Source organism: Motacilla alba, chromosome 4A, assembly GCF_015832195.1.
Source record: "Motacilla alba alba isolate MOTALB_02 chromosome 4A, Motacilla_alba_V1.0_pri, whole genome shotgun sequence".
Lineage (NCBI taxonomy): Eukaryota > Metazoa > Chordata > Aves > Passeriformes > Motacillidae > Motacilla > Motacilla alba.
The window spans coordinates 14300098-14317339 of NC_052045.1; the positions used below are offsets into that span (position 1 = coordinate 14300098).

The window sequence follows — 17242 nt, forward strand, 5'->3', positions numbered from 1 at the left end:
TGCCAGGGAAAAGTACAGGCAGGGTGTCATCCCTCTGCATGCCTGACCTGAGGGACTCAGGAGCCTTTTCCTTGGCACAACAGGTCTTTGTGAGCAAATCTGCTGCTGAGCTCCGGCATGGGAGAGTGCAAATGGCATTGGCAGTACAGAGATGTGCAGGAGATGGCTGGAAACCTGGCTGGATAGTTCTCACCTGTCAAAGCCTGCCTCCTTTCCCTCATGAGGGTCCTGGGGAGGTGAGGCAGAGCAGGGGATTGCTCACAAACAGGGTGACACAAAAATCCTGTGACCCTTCTGAAAGAGCTGGACTGGACTGGGGAGCATCCAGGGTTGGTTTGAAAGCAGAAAAGGGATGGACTTGGGAAAACAGTCTTTCCTCTTCAGAAATCAGCCCTCAGAGACTGTGGAACAGCTCATCTGGCTGCTGGGGCTTTGGCAGGTCTGTCAGACCACGGAGCTTTAACAAAGGTCTTAACACTGCCACTGAGCCCTTGTGTGAGGATGAGGAATCGCTGTTTTCCAGCAGAGTAAATTCCGGGGCAGATGAGTACTCCACCTCCCTCGCCATGGGAGAGAGCTGGAGCTGGTAGCAGGCTCTGAAATTCCAGGCCTCAACATGAGGTGGAGCACAGCATCCACTTCTATCCCTGCTCTGCCGCTCCCTTCGCAGCAGGAGGGAGCGAGAGCAGAATGCCTCTGGAGAACTGGGGATAAAGGAGGTGCCAATGAGAACTGGAGAAATGAAATCATCAAAATGTAGAAAAGAATCGAGAAGAAATTCTTCTGGGGGAATTCATCCATCCAGCCCTGCTCATCTCCACACTGCCTGCCTGCTCTTCAGAGGGAGTGGGAAGAGGGATGCAGAACTTAAAAGGATTTCTTTTCCTCTGTGCTTTCCACTGGAAGAACAAATTTTCGAGGGGGAATCCTGCTTTATAACCTCGTGTTATTTATCCAGTCGGCATCCCAGGCACATGGCACAACTCAAGTGTTTCCATTCCTGTCTGTGCAATGTGGATGTGAGTGCAGACCAGCCTTGGGCGGGAAAATTGCAATTCCCTGACTCCAAGCAACACACAGCCATGTGATGCAGAAACTGAGATGGTCCCTATTCAAAACACGCAGGTCCTAGAAGGGCTGCTGAGCACTTGCCACCCTGACAATGGCACGCCTTTGTGGGCAGATGATCTCCCCACCCTGGACTACTCAGCACATCAGCGTGAAGAGCTCTACCCTCCCGCTGCCCTGCAGCTCATTAAAGTGCCATTTGAACCCTACCCCTTCTGTGTTTTGAGTACATGCACAGACACGACACCACAGTAATTGTAAATATTTGCCCAAGGTCACCTCTGCCACCTCTGCCGATTAATGCAGGATCCCAGCTAATCCAGCACCCATCAGGTCTCCAGGGAGGCTGGCATCTGCAGTGATCCATGAGGAAAACTGTCTGAGGGACTTAAATACACTGTCTCTGAGCTATGGTCTGGTGGGTCCCAGCCCACTCTGGGCATAGGCATTGGGTCTGTTCGGCAGCTGGAGCCACAGCTGTGCACATCCACCTCAGCCCCTCAGCCTGGGAGTGCCAGCGACAGCCAGGTCCTGCAGAGCAGAGGAGGCACAGGCGCTGATCTCCATGCCAGCAGCTGCTCCAGCCCCACTGATTGCCAGCGTGCAGAGGAGACCCTGAGACCAATCTCTGCTGTGCCACCCCTGCAGCTGCTCCCTGGCCCTGCTCATTCTGCAGTGAGGCTGGCCCTGGAGCTAGGAGCTAGAGGGACATGGGCACACTATGGAGCTGGCCACCACTGCGCAGTGCCACCATCTGGGCTTTATGTCCCTGGCTGCTGTGGAAAGAAGGCTGAGGCTCTCAGAGATCAGGGCTGAGCTGCCACTGCTATCTGCACTCCAGTGCTGTAGCGAGTGCTGGGCAGTCAGGCTGTCACCCAGAGACCCTTGGTGATGGGACTTTGTTGTGACCTCCAGCCATCTGCTCATTGTCACTGGTCTCAGTTCCCTGCAGCCTAATGTGCCATGTCTGGGGGCTGCATATCTCTGCTGTTGCCCAGCCACGGGCTCCAGCTCTGCTCAGAGCCTGAACCCATCCCTGGCTACCTGCTGTGGGCTACGGTGGCTCTGAATTTGGAAAAGGGGCTTTAGTTTCCTGCCTGTCCAAGGGTCAGAGGATGGGGCTCTGGTCAGGCTGTTCACTCACCTCACATTGCTCTGCACAGGTACATAGACAAAAGCTGGTCCCAGGACAGCTCTAGACTCTGTGATTTGGCCACAGCTGCCTGGGCTGTGCTTTCACTGCTAGAAAACCAGAGATGGAGTTTAATGCAAACAACATGGTGCATATTGACTCCCCTGTTGTCAGACCCTGCTGGAGGCAAGCATTCGCGATCCCTCTGCACAGTGAACCAGGTGAGAACCAGGCCAGCCGTGGTGGTGGAGGCAGCCTTGGCTGCTCAGCGGCCTTGCATGTGTCCTGTGTCACTGGAGAGGCACAGCAGGACAGCTGCCGTGTGCTCAGCGCCCGCCCGGACCCGCACGGTGCCTGTCAGTGTGTGTGCAGCGACGATGGCGCTCAGGGCACAGAGGACGTGCCCGCTGGTCCCGGCTCACAGCGCCTCCTCCAGCACCTGCCGGCAGCGTGCCCGGCCTCACCTTCAGATGCACCAGGAGCCTGGATGGATTTTTCCTCAGGTTTATTTTTAAAAGACGGCTCATTTTACACTCTGGGCAGCCTTCAAATATAAATAACCTGTGCCACATGTCCCCGTATTACGAAGGAATAAATTACAGTTCTGGGTTCCCCCTCCCATGTTTCCCTTTGATGTTATTGCTGTGGATACATATATATGTGCACTTCGCAGGTAACAATCCAACCTCACCCAGAGCTGGTTTGCTCTATGGAGAACACTGGGTGGGACGTCCCTTTGTGACGCTGAACCAGGTGGTGAAAACCCCATTTAATTCATTTTTCACTTTGAAAAAAAGAAATGTGTTGCAAGACCCGCTGTCAAGGTACCAAGTCTCACCTAAACACAAGGACACACGGTGTCCCCCATCCCATGGGAACACGCACTGACCCCCACCCCGTAAGGACCCACAGTGCCTCTAAACCCACAGGAACACCGAGTGTCCCCGACCCTACGGGAGCATGGAGTGCCCCCACCCCACGGGAACATGCACTGTCCCCCGCCCCAAGGGAGCACAGTGTTCCCAGCCCACAGAACATGCACTGCCCCGACCCCAGAGGGGCAGCCGTGTCCCCAGAGGGTCAGCAGTGTGACCCCAGAGGGTCAGCAGTGTCCCCAGAGGGGCAGCAGTGTCCCCCTAGAGGGTCAGCAATGTCCCCCTAGAGGGTCAGCAGTGTGTCCCCCGAGGGTCAGCAGTGTCCCCAGAGGGACAGCAGTGTCCCCAGAGGGTCAGCAGGGTGTCCCCACAGGCTCAGCAGTGTGTCCCCACAGGGGCAGCCGTGTCCCCACAGGGTCAGCAGTGTCCCCAGAGGCTCAGCAGTGTGTCCCCACAGGCTCAGCAGTGTCCCCACAGGGTCAGCAGTGTGTCCCCACAGGGTCAGCAGTGTCCCCACACGGTCAGCAGTGTGTCCCCACACGGTCAGCAGTGTGTCCCCACACGGTCAGCCGTGTCCCCGCCCCGCGGTGCCGCGCGGGCCCGGGCGCGCTCCCGGCGCCGCTGCCGCGGCCTCACCTGCGGAGGGGCGTGGCCAAGAGGGGGCGGGGCCGCGCGCGCTCTGGCCCCGCCCCGCCCGCCCCGCGCGCGCCGCCGCCGCCGTGTCCCCGCGCCTCCAAGATGCCCGGGCAGCGGCGGGGAGGCTCCCGCGGGCCGCCGGTACGTACCGGCGGCACCGGGGCGGGCGGGCTCACCGGGGCGGGCCGGGGGGGCTCCCGCGGGCCGCCGGTAGGTACCGGCATCGGGGCGGGAGGCGGCACCGAGTCGGGGAGGGGATGCCGCGACCCACTGGTAGGTACCGGGGCGGGAGGAAGCACCGAACCGGCCGTCGGGGCCCCGGCGCGGCCCTTCCCGCGGTTCTGCAGCAAGTACCGGGGCGGGAGACTGCCGCCCTTCCCGGGAGCCGTTGCCGGCTCCCCCCGCTCCCGATCGCCTCTCCCCGTTGCCGAGTGCGTCTGCCAGCCGGCTCCGTCACCTTCCGCCGCTTGGCGGGGAGACCCGGGTGGCCTGTCCCCGCTCGGGGCTTCCCGCGGCCTTCCCGTTCTCCCGGTTCGCCGAGAGCCGTCCTGCTGGGGAGCGGCGTTGCGTTACCGGCGGAGCGGATACGAACTCGCCGGCTCCCGGATCCCCGCCCGCGGCTTTAGGGATCCCGCGCACCTCGTCGTGCCCCCGCCGTTCCCCCTCGCCCCGGCTTTTACGGTGCAGATCGTCGTATCTGTCCCCTCTCGCCGCCCAGCCCCGTGCCAGCTCCCGGCGGTCTGTGGTGCCGGGCTGTCGCCGCCGCCGCAGAGCCGGTGTGGGGCCGGTGCTGCCCCGATCCTGCTGGGCCCCCCCACAGCCCTCCCCAGCGCGGCTGGAAGCTGATGAACTCCAGGGCCGTGGAAGTTAATCGGTAGCGGGCTGCGTGACCGGCGCTTCGGAAGCCGCGGAGGAGAGACAAGGCCACGTGTGGGAGGTCTGCCGGCGCTGCCCCCCAGGGCCCCGGGGGTCGGGGGACATTTCCGGGGTGCTGCCCGCACTTTGGGGTGCCACTGCCGAGCTGGCAGCGGAGTGTGTTTGCTTGCGCCGAGGATCTGTGCTGCTGCTGGAAAACGTGCCCAAGTGTCACCTCGTTCTCGCGCTTTATTTTCCTGTTTTGCCTCCAAAACCATCCCAAGCGCAGGTTTATGGCCCCTACGTGCACAGCTGGCGAGGGCTGGAGCACAGCTGGCGAGGGCCGGAGTGCGGTGAAGGGCCGTTCTGCCCGGCGGTCTGCGGAGTTTCCGGCGAGGGCAGATGGCTCTGCCTGCTCCGTCATTGCCTCAAGTCCGGACACGCCGGCGTTAATGGCTCCTGCCCTTCCTGGCTGCCGCCCAGGTCTCCCCAGCCAGCCCGGAGGTTTCGGCTCGGCTTTTGTTGTCGGAAGGCGGCTTGAAGGAGACCGGCTCTGCCGGAGGAGCTGCCGCAGCCGGGTGGGAGCTGGCAGCGGTGCCTGGCGGAGCACGGGGCGCTCTTGGCTCCCCGGTGGCAGGGGGGCATCATCAGGCAGGGTCTGGCAAATCTGGAGGTGCCACCGAGCTGTCGGCCTGTCGGGGGTCGTCGAGTGTGGGCTCGAGCTGCTCCCAGACCCTTCTGCAGTGCCCTTCCCTCCGGTACCCCGGCTGCAGCGGGCAGTGACCCTCGGTCTGTGCTGGAGGGGCTGGGCAGAGCTTCCTCCGCTCCCCCGGGTGTCATGGGCTCTGTGCTGAGGTTGTCTGTGCTGCGTTTCACCATCGAGGAGCAGAGTCGAGGCTTGGCTTGTGTTCCTGACCGAGGGGTAGTGAAACCGGCCACAGTACGGAGGGAGGGAGGGAAGGAGGGAGGCTGGCCCAGGCAGCAGTGCTGGAATACTCTGGCACCGAGGGGATGTTCTCTGAGGATGCTCCTGGGAAAAGACAGTAAGTGCAATAGCAAACAAGGAGGAAGGATGAATTGATGCCAATGACAGCAGCAGCTGTCTCGGTTCAGGCAGGTGGCTACAGAGCCCTGGATGTGCCGGCTGCTGCGATCTGAGCTGGGTCTGTGCCCTGTGCAGCCTTCCATGGCGGCTGGGAGGCCGTGCCTGTGCACAGCCCACGTCCTGCCTGGTTTGGAAGTGCTGTTTTGCAAAAGAGATGGAGCTGCAGTGGGTGATAAATCCCTGCCTTGCAAAGCATGCATCGAGTGAGCTGTGCTGGCCTCCGAGGTACAGGCATGGCTCAGGGGTGTGTGTCAATGTGTGTGCCAGTTTGTGAGCAGAGTGGGATTGGCCCTGGGACCATGTGAGATTGATAAATTACTTCGTTTTAAAGCCTTGATTGTGTTGTCTCCTGCTCCATCCCCTCCAAGGATGGATAGGTGTTTCCAAACCCACCCTGTGACTCCCCTGGGCTCTCTGGTTTTCTGAACTGTCAGCTGGGGCTTCTGTAGTGGGGAGGAGCACCTTGAGCCTTTTAGCTCTTGGGTCAACCCCTGGCTTTAGGAGGTTGGTGCATCCCAAAGGCTGGTCACTGGAGAGAACAAGGCTCTCCCATCAGAGATGCTGGAATCAGAACTGTCTCTGCAGGCTGCACAGCTGGTTCATTAAAGGACGCTGATGAGCAGTGTGATTATTTTGTTCCTCTGGAAGGAGCCGCTGCTGCCGATTACAAACCCACCTTAGCCTGCTCGGAACCCCTCTGTGGCTGCTGCTCCCCACATTGGGGTGAGAGGGTCTGTGGCTGCTCCCCTGAGCTCTCTTCTGGAGGGGGACAAAGCCTTGGGGAGGCTGGAGCCTGCGTTGCTGCTTTCCCTTGTTTTTAGTGTTCTTTGCCTGGAAAGCGAGCGTGTGTTGCAGCCTGACGAGTGCCTGGCTGTGCCATCATCATCATCCTGTGCAGACGGGCAGCCCTGGCAGCCCTCTGACCAGCGAGCACCCTCGTGGGGATGCTGATGACCAGCCTCGGGCTGCTGCTTCCAACGCCATCGCTCGCTACTGTGCAGCCTGGGTCCCAAAAATGCCAGGGCGAGGAGGTCACCGGCAGGAGAATGGTGTGTCTGTGTGGCTCTGAAAGGCGCCTTGTGCTGTGCGAGGGCGGGGGGCTCCAGTGGCGTGCAGGGAACGTCTCACCCCTCGGATCCTGGGCGCCTGCGTGAGTTCCTACACAGTGCTGGAAACATTGGGTTGGACCTTCGTGCCAGCGGCCCTGGCTGTGCCTCTCATCCTTGGGTGCAGGGAGGGGCACGGTGCTGAGCCTGGAGCGTGTGGCTGTGTCATCCTTCAGAGAATGCAGGGCAGAGCTAGGCATGCTGCAGCCCTGGCTTTTGGGGTGCCAGTGGTGGGGCCCTGCTGATGCTGGCAGGATGTGGTGGCTTCAGCATCTGCCCTTTCCCTGTCTTTGTCCCAGTCCCTGGCCCAGGGAGCATGGCCAGTGGCAGAGCTGCCCTTTCTGTGCCTCTGGATGCGCTACACTTTCTCAGGAAACAGCCAGTTGTGCTCGCTGGCAGTCCATCACTCTGCCTTGCTTTGGCCCCCTGCCCTGGGGCCGGGTGGGTCCTGTCACCAGGATGGGGACACCCTTGTCCTTGTTTTTGGGGGCTGCCAGCTCACTACTGTGGGACAGCAGCCCCCAGTAATGCCTTTTGACACAGCAAGGACAGGAGTGGGTTGCTGGCCCCCAGGCCCGCTCCAGTGTGGGAATGGGGCTGGATAACAAAAATCTGGGATGCTGGTGGGGGGGTCAGGCTGGACCACTTTTTATCTTCTTCTCATGCAGTCTCAGCTGCGTTGTGCCTGTCAGCCTCCATGCAGCTCACTGATCCCCATGTCACTGTGGGCTTGGCTTCCTCCCCCAGCAAACAAACCTGAAGTGCCCTGGGCGCCAGGAGGGCAGGGGGCGTCTCAGTGCTGCTGTCATCCCTTTCACGGAGTCATAGAAGAGGCTAAATTGGAAGGGACCCATCAGGATCAGTAAGTTCAATTCCTGGCCCTGCACAGACACCCCAAGAATCTCATCATCTGCCTGAAAGTGTTGTGTGAGTGCTTTATGAGCTCTGGCAGCCTTGGGGTCATCGCCACTTCCCTGGGGGGCCTGTCCTAGTTTCCAGTCACCTGCTGGGTGAAAAAACATTTCCTGATGTCCAACCTGAATATCATGTCCCTGTCCCCCTTTCCCTCCCACTGAATGATGTCCTTTTCTTCTGTGTGTGTTTGCTCACATGGGATGTGGGCTGTCCCAAATGTCCCTGGTGCTATACCAGTGACTGCTCCCAGAGCCCAGGACTGGGCAGGGGACACGGCCCCGCTGCAGGTGCCATCAGGTCCCCCATTGCCCAGGTGTGTGGGAAAGCCTGGTGTGTTCTGTGTCTGCTCCCACCTCAGCCAACACTGCCCTGGCATGGTCCAGGAGCATTTTGGACTGTGCTGAATCGAGGGAGTCTCTCGAATCAAAGTGGAAAAGGCTTGTGGTGGTTCTGATCAAACTGTTTATTATTGAAGGGGAGGCTGCCTGGGAGGTCCCAGTGAGGGGCTGCTGCAGGAGCCGCCAGGTCTTCCCAACTGGGTGGTGGCATCTGGTTTGCTTCCTTTTGGGCATTTCCCATGGGATTTCCACCCTTGGACAGGAAAAGGGTGCGGATGGGATCCGGTTGGAATGGAATGTCAGCCAGAGTGGCCTGTGAATGAATGGGGATGCTGCTGTCCCTGTGTGGGTTAAACAACTTCCGAGTTTTTTACTCTCAGTAGAGTGGCTGAAGGGAAATGGGGGAGAGGGAGAGGAGAGGAGAGTTGTGGGGGTTTTTGTTTGTTTGGAGGAGTTGGAGTTTTTTATTTTTCTGGGATTTTTTTACAGATGTTGCAGCTGGATGCTGCAAGCTCTCGGGTCTCTGTATTTTATAGATCTCACTGTCTGGTGACTCTGCTAGAGGCTGCTAGAGAAGGAAAACCCACAGGCTTGTGAAAAGCCAATGTGAGCAATAAGTGGAAACTTGCTGCCTCACTGAGACTCTGAGGGCAGATGCGAGGGGCTTGTGCTACATCCATGCAGGAACACACAGAGCAGGTCTGTGTGCCAGCTGTGTCAGGGATCCCCCAGCTTCATACACTTTCCGTGGGATTCCAAAGGAAAGGGCTCCTTGCCTCTGCAGAATGTCATTATTGTGTTTATAGCTGAGATTTGTGTCTCAGAGAGAAATGAATTGCTCAGTCTGTTTCTCGTTTTGCAGATGCAGGAAATCGACTGCTACACAAACCCAATTTTGAGTTGGTTGACTGAAGGGGAAAAATTGCATTCGGGCAGGAGGCAGAGGCCTGGCTGGAGTGGAGTTCTGTGGGGGCACAGGGGAGGTGGCAGTGTGCTAGCTGTCACAGGTGCAGCCTGCAGCATCCTCTGACACCACAGCAGCAATATTGAGAAATAAATTAGCTTTCTTTTTCAAAGAGACACAGAGCAGCTTAAATGCATTTTGTGGATGATCCTCAAAGAACCTCACAAACCTGGTTGTGTAACAGGACTGAATGCAGTGAGGCAGGGAAGGGTGGTCTCAAGGATGGTGAATAACCAAGAGCAGGGGTGGGCTGGGGCAGTAGCACTGGCCTTTGAGCTCAGGGCATGGGGCTGTGAGTCGCTGCTCTCGTTCATTGCCCCCTGGGCCTCCTGGGGGGTGGAATGTGGGGGGTTTTGAGCTGCATGGTGACCTGGCTCAACACTTCTCTAAGGAGCAGGCTGGGGTTTTGGCTGGATGCTGTACTGGCTCAGGCTGCCACCCGCACTGTCGTGCTGATGCTGGGACCCAACGTGACGCTGTGATGCTGGCACTGCTGCCTGTGTTGCTGCTCAGTGCTCCAGCACTTGGATGAGGCAGACCATGGGCCTGCCAGACTGAATATATATCTATACCCATAACACTATTAATTTTTTTAAGGTGGAATTTTTTTAAACTCTTTTGCTCATGTCAGTGCTTTCCCAAGCCTCTGGCCACCATTGTGGTCAGTCCTGGAGTGACCCTGCAGAGTGCTGAGCTCCCTCCAGCACTGCAGGAATTTGTGTCCACTTGTCATTCCTCAGCAAGTGTGTGCTTTGCCTGTCTGTGAACCGCAGCTGTTTCCCATGGGGAATCAGGAGTGTCAGGTGCTCTTGGAGGCACCTTGGTGTATTAAACCCCCAGGGAGGCTCTGGAATCGTCTGTGATCATGACAGATGCAAAATTTGGAACGTTTTGGGCTCCTTTCAGATCATAAAGAACTTATGAGTGTGTGAGAGCAGGTATTGTCTGTGCCCTGCCTCTTGTTGCCAGCCAGAAGCCTCTGCCTCCCTCCGGCAGCCCACAGGGAGGGAGCAGGGATGGCAGGAGGAAATTACCTCTGTAGTTACCTGTTTCATGTCCTGAATTGCAGCTGAGCAGAGCTGAAAGGGATGGCAGGCAGATCCACAGCCGCTGCATGCTGCCAAAATTACCTTGGCTGCCCCTCAGAGCACAGAAGAGAAGTTTGGAGAGATGCAGTGTGGTGGAGGCAAGCTGGCTGGGAACAGGGGTGATGGAGGCAACCAGCATGGTTCAAGTCCTCCACCCAGCCGGGTGAGGATGGTGGACTTTAGTGTGCTCTGGGATGCAGCCTGTGCTGGGTTCGGGGTTGTTCCCTGGTCCATTGCCACAGGCTGATCTTTGGGGTGATGGGGTGAGCTGCATGGTTCTCCCCTGGCTCTGTGAGCTCCGTGCCTGCTTTCAGCAGTTAGTCCCCATCCTGGCATGAGCCATGGGAATCTGTGTCCTGCAGTGGCACGGCTGTGCTGGTGCCCTTGGCTCAGGAAAGCGCTCCTGGGTGGCTGGGGGAGTGAGCCTGGGGCTGGTCCCAGAGGATGCAGTGAGGCATTGCTGGTGGAGCATCCTTTGATGTGCTTCATAAAGTGTGCAGCACGCCACTGTGGGTGTCAGTGACATTCAGAGCAGACCATGGGACATGGGGACAGCCAGTGGCTCTGCCATACCTGTCGGTTCTGTGTACTGGAGCCTCCTCCTCCTCTCCCTAGAGATCCAGCCCCTTGACGGGGGAAGCTGAGCCAAGGGGAATTGGTGTTTTTTTGTTTATAAATGTATTTTATTTTGAGGTGACGGGCAAAAGTGCTCCTGTGCAGCAGTGGAGAGGCCTCCCCAAAGAGATGCTAATGGCTTTGAGTCACCTCAGGGCGTGGGAGCATTTTGTCTTGAAAGGCTTTAAATGACCTGTGTAATGCGCTGGAAAAGAGTCCGGGGAGCCCTGGGTGGCTCTGTCATTCCGCAGCACCGGGAGGGGACTGGGAAATGTGGCTGGTCTGTGGAGCGCTCCCAAGGGACCGGGGTAGGAAAAGGGATTAAAAATTGCTGTAGTTTGAAAACAAGCCCTAGTTGGGCCTTCGCTGTCACGAAGAGGAGGTAACTAGGAAGAAATGATCTCCGGCTGCTGCGGGGGACGCTGGGGGTGCCGGGGGAGCTCTCGTCGCACTGTGCTCTGGCTGCCCCGGGGCAGCGCTGGCCCTGCTGCCTGTGCCGCGCTGCGAGCTCCATCTCCAAACCTCCTCTGCTGCGACCCAGCTTGAGCTGGGCTGGCTCTGGGAGAAACGCGTCTCCAAGACTTGTGCTCGTGCGCTTGGAAGCCTGCGATGGTGAAGCCCCAGGCTGAACCCTCGACGGAGGCAGCTTTCCTTCTTTTAAATCATTAATCTCTTTTAGCTGCCTCAGGAGCCCAGTTATGCCAGTCTGAGTGCCTCTTCCTGAGCATTGCAGGGTCGGAGGGGGGGTGCAGAGGGAAGGAGGAGGGTGGAACAGTCCAAAATATCTGCTACCTGCTTTGTTTCTGCGCTGGGCATTAGCACTAATTATCCCCCCATTGTGTCCAGTTCCTGCAGGAAGTGTTGTTTATCCTTTCAGCCTCCCAGGAATGCAGCCCAAGGAGCTGTGCAGATATATTTAACCTTGCACAGAGCAGCACAATGGCCCTTGGATTTCCCGGCCCTGTGGTATCTCTGGGAAGTGAAGCCGATCTGTCGCTTTGGGGCGGGGGGCTTGGAGGGGGCGCTGGGTCGGGACAGCGACAAGGCTCCAGCTCCGTGCAGTGAGGCCGGTATCTGCCAGGGCATCGGAGCTGCTGCTTTCCTGGAGCTGCTGCTTTCCTGGAACTGCTGCTTTCCTGCTGCCGCACTGAGCAGCAGAATGGGACTGAAGCGATGGCATCGGCAGCGTGTGCTCCCATGGGCTGGGGCTGGCGTGATGCCGGGGTTACTGTGCTCCCCGGAGCTCCATTGGCACACACGGCAGCCCTGGGCCAGCAGGGACGTGACAGAGCCTTTGGTTCAGACAGCATCTCCCGTCCCCTCTGGAGCCCTTCTTGCTCCCTTGGCCCCATTCAGTTTCTCCCTCCCCAGCATGAGTCAGGAGGTGCAGAGGGGCAATGCCCAGAACAGGTTGGGGACACCATGGTGGGATGATGCTCCTCTTGGGCTCTGTGCCTTTGCTGGGTTGGGACTGTGCTGTGCAGGGGGACCCCCCCTTCTTTGGTTGAGCATCTGTTGTTATTCCATCCCCCAGAAAACATCCCTGCAGCAGAGCTGTGACTTTTGCACAGCAGGAGGGGTCCTGGGGAGCACTGGTGCGGGGCCAGCTCCTTGCTGGAGTGCTCTGGCCCCTCACTGTGGTCACGCTCATGTGACAGCAGCAACGCAGCCTTCCCAGGTCTGTGTCTGTGTTTCCTGGCTGCTTCCCATGGTGGGCTTTGCCACGAGCCCAGCTTGGCCTTCACTGTGGTCATGTCTCTGCACCTCTTTGAACTCTGCTCCTCTGGGTGAGTCATGCCAGTGTCCTACACTTGGTGTCCTCTAGGAAGCATTGGAGTGGGGATAGCCCTGGTGTGCCTCGTGGGGTGCAGAGCCTGAAGGATGCTGGTCCCCTAGTACAGCACTGGGGCTGTGAGCGCAGGAGCTGGCTGCTGCTGCTCCAGCCTCTGGAGAGACCAAGGGCTGTGCCTTGCCATGCACTTCTCCTCAGCAAGGCAGACCTCTGTGCCAAACTGGATGATCTCTGCAGCTTCCATCTGGGGGATAAGAGCCGTGACTTGCTCTGGAGCCCAGAGTTTATTCCAGAGCACCAGCTGCCACTGCAGCTATACCCTCCCTCATCCTTGCTGGGCCGGGGCTGGTGGCTGTGGCAGGGATGAGGCTGGGCTGGAGCCGCATTGCGGGCGGTGGCTGAGGAAGAGGGGAAGGATGCGGAGCCACAGGGTGCGCCTGGAGAAAGGCTCAGATCAAAAGGCTGCTGCCATGTGTGGTCTGGCAGGAGCCAGCTGGGAGCGGGGCTGTTTTCAGGAGCTGCTGGATCTGCTCGCCTGCTGTACAGCATCAGCTGGAGAGGCTGGCAGAGCAGGGTGGCAGGAGAGCACAGAGCTGCAGGAGAGGTAAGGGAGGGTAGGGGGTGGTGAGACCTGGAGCAGGGGAGTCCTGTGGTGGGAGCGGAGGGACAGTTTGCAGGAGAGAGTGGCAGGGGGATGGCAGTGCTGCCAGGGCTGTGTGAGTGCTGGACATGCCACTTTGGTGGCATGTCTGGTCCCCAGCTGCTTTTCTCAGGCTGGAAGAGGGGGGGTCACTCTGCAATGGCCTGGTGGGTCTGCTCCTGCTAAAGCCACGCACCTGCAGCTGTCCCTGGCAGTGCCACAGCCCCTCCCTCCCAGCCCTCAGCATCACTGTGACCCCCTACTTCAGCTCAGCCCCTGGGCTGTGGGGGCAACTGCTGGTAGGGAGGCAGGGACTGTGGGTTTCATTGCAGGGGGGACGGATGGATGGATGGACAGACAGACATGAGCAGTGTGTGGGAAAGAGGGTTGCCATGGGCTGTGACCTGCCAGAGCCTGGTTGCTGCAGGCCCACATTTCATGGATTAGGGAGGCAAGTGCTGGGGACCTTGGGAAGCTGCTGTCTTGCCCAGGAATTGGAAGCTGCTGTCTTCCCAGGATTTTGAAGCTGCTGTGCTGTGCTCCAGGGACCTGCCACAGTGGAGGGGCTGGAGAGGTGCCCTGAGCCTTTTGTGTCCTGTCAACCCCCAGGCTGCTGATGAAGGTGTCAGGGGAAGGTTCCCACGCAGTGTCAGTGGGGATTGCCCCATAATGTCCTGGAGAACAGTGTGTGCCATTGCTGCCTGAGGTGTCTTCAAACCCCTCCGGCTGATGAGGAATCCACGTGGCATGATTCCTGCTGTATGGCTGCAGGAGCCAGGGAGCAAACTGCAGGGAATCCCTTCCTGATCCACCCTGCAGCTCAAGGGCTCCAAAAGGCCGCATCCCCTGGGAGCCCCTGGTGGACACATGCTGTGCTGAGGTCCTGTGGGAGCACTCTAGGAGCTGTCATCTTCCTGGGCACTGTTTGTAGAAAAGAGGCAAAATTTTCTCCTGTACCAGGATATCACTGGAGATCAGACAAAGGATCTTTGTTTGGTGCTTGCCTCTCTGACATCATGGAGGTGAATGAGGTGGAGACCTTGTAGGTTTTAGCTGGAGCATCCTTGTCTCATGCAGGAAACCCAAGACAGTCCTTCCCAACCTTGGAGCCTGAGAGGAGACATTCAGGACTAAGGGGATTTTGTGGTGGAGCAAAATGGTCTCATCCCATCAGTGAAGGCAGCAATGAAGGTGAAATTCCCAGAAGGAATAAGGTGCTGTGCAAATGGAGGAGTTAAAGAGTACAAATGGCCAGTGCCTGCTGGGCTCTGGTGGCTCTACTGGAGGGTTTAAGAATGAAGCAACTGAACTGCCAGCACACAGGGGTCTCTGCTGCATGGGAACTCAGCCTCCTGGCTCTGTCCTTCATTTCAGAGATGCAGGGAGAGCAGTGCAAATTATGTGGAGCAACCTTGCTTTAGCACTATAAGCAAATTGGGAAAATAATTAAAGCTGGTATGGAAATGCTGTTTGAGTTTGATGGATTAGGGACAGCAACATAGGCTTTTATAGGGGAATCCAGTTTAACTGCAGCAGGCGGTGTTCTTTTTCTAGTATGGCAATAAAGTGATTGGGGAGGGCAGCTGGGAGACAGATCATTGGGATTTTCAGAAAGCCTCAGACAAATCTGTGGAGTTATTACGGTGGGAGTGGTGGGAGGAAAGGCAAGTTCTGTTTGATGTGTTCAGGTGTTCTGGGAGGGAGGAGTAGAGGCAATGATGTGGCCAAGGGATGCTCTGGGCTGGCTGCAGCTTTGAGCTTCAAATTTGGTGTTAAATATGCACAGCTGATGGAAATAAAGCACAGAAAAAATAAGTAAGGGTGGATGTGAATTGGCTGGAGGAGCCTGGAGGCCTCCCCTCTCCCTGGGGTGCCTTCCTTGGGTCAGAAGCTGTTGCTGATTATGCAGCTGGGGCTGTGTTCCTCCTAGGACCCTGTTTCTCCTGGACAGGCCCATCCCAAGGGCAGATTCAGGCAAGTTGGCTGGGAAGGCTGAGCTGGCAGGAGTGCAGGGTCATTGACGGAGCTGGGGAAATGGAGGGGGGACCTCTCCCCCTCGAGCTGCAGAACGGGTCCCTGCTGCCGTGGGGGCTGCGCTGGGCTCCTCAGCAGTGAGACGAACGAGATGTGGCTGCTGCACGGGCTGTTCTGTCCTTCCCTCAGCACTGATCCGGTTTTGAACTAATTTTCCCAAGGACAACAAAAAGGATGAAGACAACTGCTGCCCAGATTTTGTATCCTGCTGTCGCTGTGCCAATTAAGGAAAGGGTTGCCATATTTTATTACTTTTTTCGTTAATGCACGGGTGGAGCAGCATAGCTCTTCTAAAGCCTCATTCTTGGAAGGGGCTGAGCAATCTCGGCTGGAGCTTTTTTGAGGGGGAGGGGAAGTTAAAAAAAAAAAGAGGGATAAAAAGGGGAAGGGGAAATAAATAATCATATTTGGTGCAGAAAATACCAACCTGCAGAATTAACATTTGTCTGAACACATCTGGATATCCTGGTGTGGGACTCTGAAGGCTGGCCAAATTCTGTCCTGGGTTGATGCTGGGGGAGACCAGAGGGAATTTTATGTGGACTTGGAAATCATGGGTAAAAATGGGGCCTGGATGCTGCTCGAGGGGAAAGCGTGAATTTTGGGTTGGCTGCCTGTGGCCTCAGGTAATGTGCACCAGGATATCCCACTCCCAGGTATGGATGGGGTGACATGGGCAGCATCCCTCCTTTCACGTCTCTCCTTCCTTCTTCCCTTGGTGCTAAGCCTCTGCATCTTTCCTGACAAACCTGTGAGCTTGAGGCAGTGATGAAGAGCTTTGATATTGTGAAAATAATTACTTGGGAGAAGAGGTGGGGGAACCTTTGTATCCAGGAACCCTTGGTGTAACTTGCCAAGGGTAACCCGTGTACCCTCACCACGCTCCTGCTGCTCCAGGCTGGCACACAGTGTTTGGAGACCATCTGGGCTGGAAGTAAAAGCAGCGGTCACTGTGTCCCAGAGGACCTGGCGCTGGCTCTGCACTGGCCCTGCATCATCCTCAGCTCTGCCCCCTCTGGGGTTTGCTGCCCTTCCCCATCTTTTCTGTTAGTCATTGATTTCCCACCCCCTCCCTCTCTTCCCTCAGCTTTGGGCAAAGCTCAGATCAACACAGAAAATGTTTGGTTGGATGGCACATGTTGTTAACCTGCTGCTGCTGCACATTGTCATTACAGGCCAGCATGGACAGGGCCACTGACTCTTGGGCACAAAGAACACGGGGCTGTCTATAAACAGTGGTAGTATTTTATAACTTTTATATTTAGGGAGTTAATGACTCTAAAGAAAGCAGATTTTTAATCTAATCAACTATTCCTTGAGCTGTGTCAGTCCTGGACATCAAAGAGAACATCAAAGTGAGAGGCATGAAAGGCTCTGAAGGCAGCATGGCTGCCTTGCCAGGTGTAGCATCTTGGAGCAGGGCTCCCCTTCCTCCTCTGAGGGGGCTCCTGCACCTCCAGCAGGGCTCCTGCAGCTCCAGGCAGGCTCCTGTCCCTGCTGCTGAGCTGCCTTTGAGCAGGCTCCTGTGCCTCCTCCACACCTCCGAGAGGGCTCCTGCTTCTGTCCCAGCCTGAGGCTCCTCTTGGATATGCCACAGGTAAAAGCTCTTGTCCCAGCAGGAAAACAAGATTAATGTACAAATGTCCCTCAGTAACAGAACCAAAGGCTGTTTAAACTTTCTGCATTGTTTTCCCTTGGATAGCAATGGAGCTGCATGTGAAGCCTGAAGTTGGATGTGGGAGTGTGAGATGCTGCTCCATGTGACAGCTGGCTCTGGCAAGATGTTGGGAAGCCTCTCACGCCAATCCTGATTTTTAAATTCTTTTCCCAGTCTTAGCCAGGCTATGAAGCAAATCCTGTTCTTGTCCTTTCTTTTATGTTCATCTTTGTGTTTGCTGAGCGCAGAGAACCCATGAGTGATGGGAGCAGGAGGGGCTGTGCCCCCGGGCGGGCTCGCACCGCAGGCCGTGGGGCTCTTGGGGCCAGGCTGTGTCTGCAGCTCTGGCACAGGGAGGGCCAGCCTGGGAGGTGCCCGGAGCACTGGGGGTGTATTGGGACCCCTCATCCTGCCAGGCCTGG

At 57.5% G+C, this 17242-nt stretch overlaps 1 protein-coding gene across 3 annotated transcripts in view; it reads left to right on the forward strand.

Annotated features, from left to right (window-relative positions):
- Positions 1–3698: 3698 nt before the first annotated feature.
- MID2 (midline 2) overlaps positions 3699–17242 on the forward strand; it is a 68672-nt gene continuing 55128 nt past the window's right edge. The window contains exon 1 of one of the 3 annotated variants that reach the window (XM_038164820.1): positions 3699–3852. The gene's annotated coding sequence lies outside the window, so the exon portion shown is untranslated. Of the gene's footprint in view, positions 3985–17242 lie in introns of all 3 variants that reach the window. The other 2 variants (XM_038164822.1, XM_038164821.1) reach the window with 2 other exon arrangements.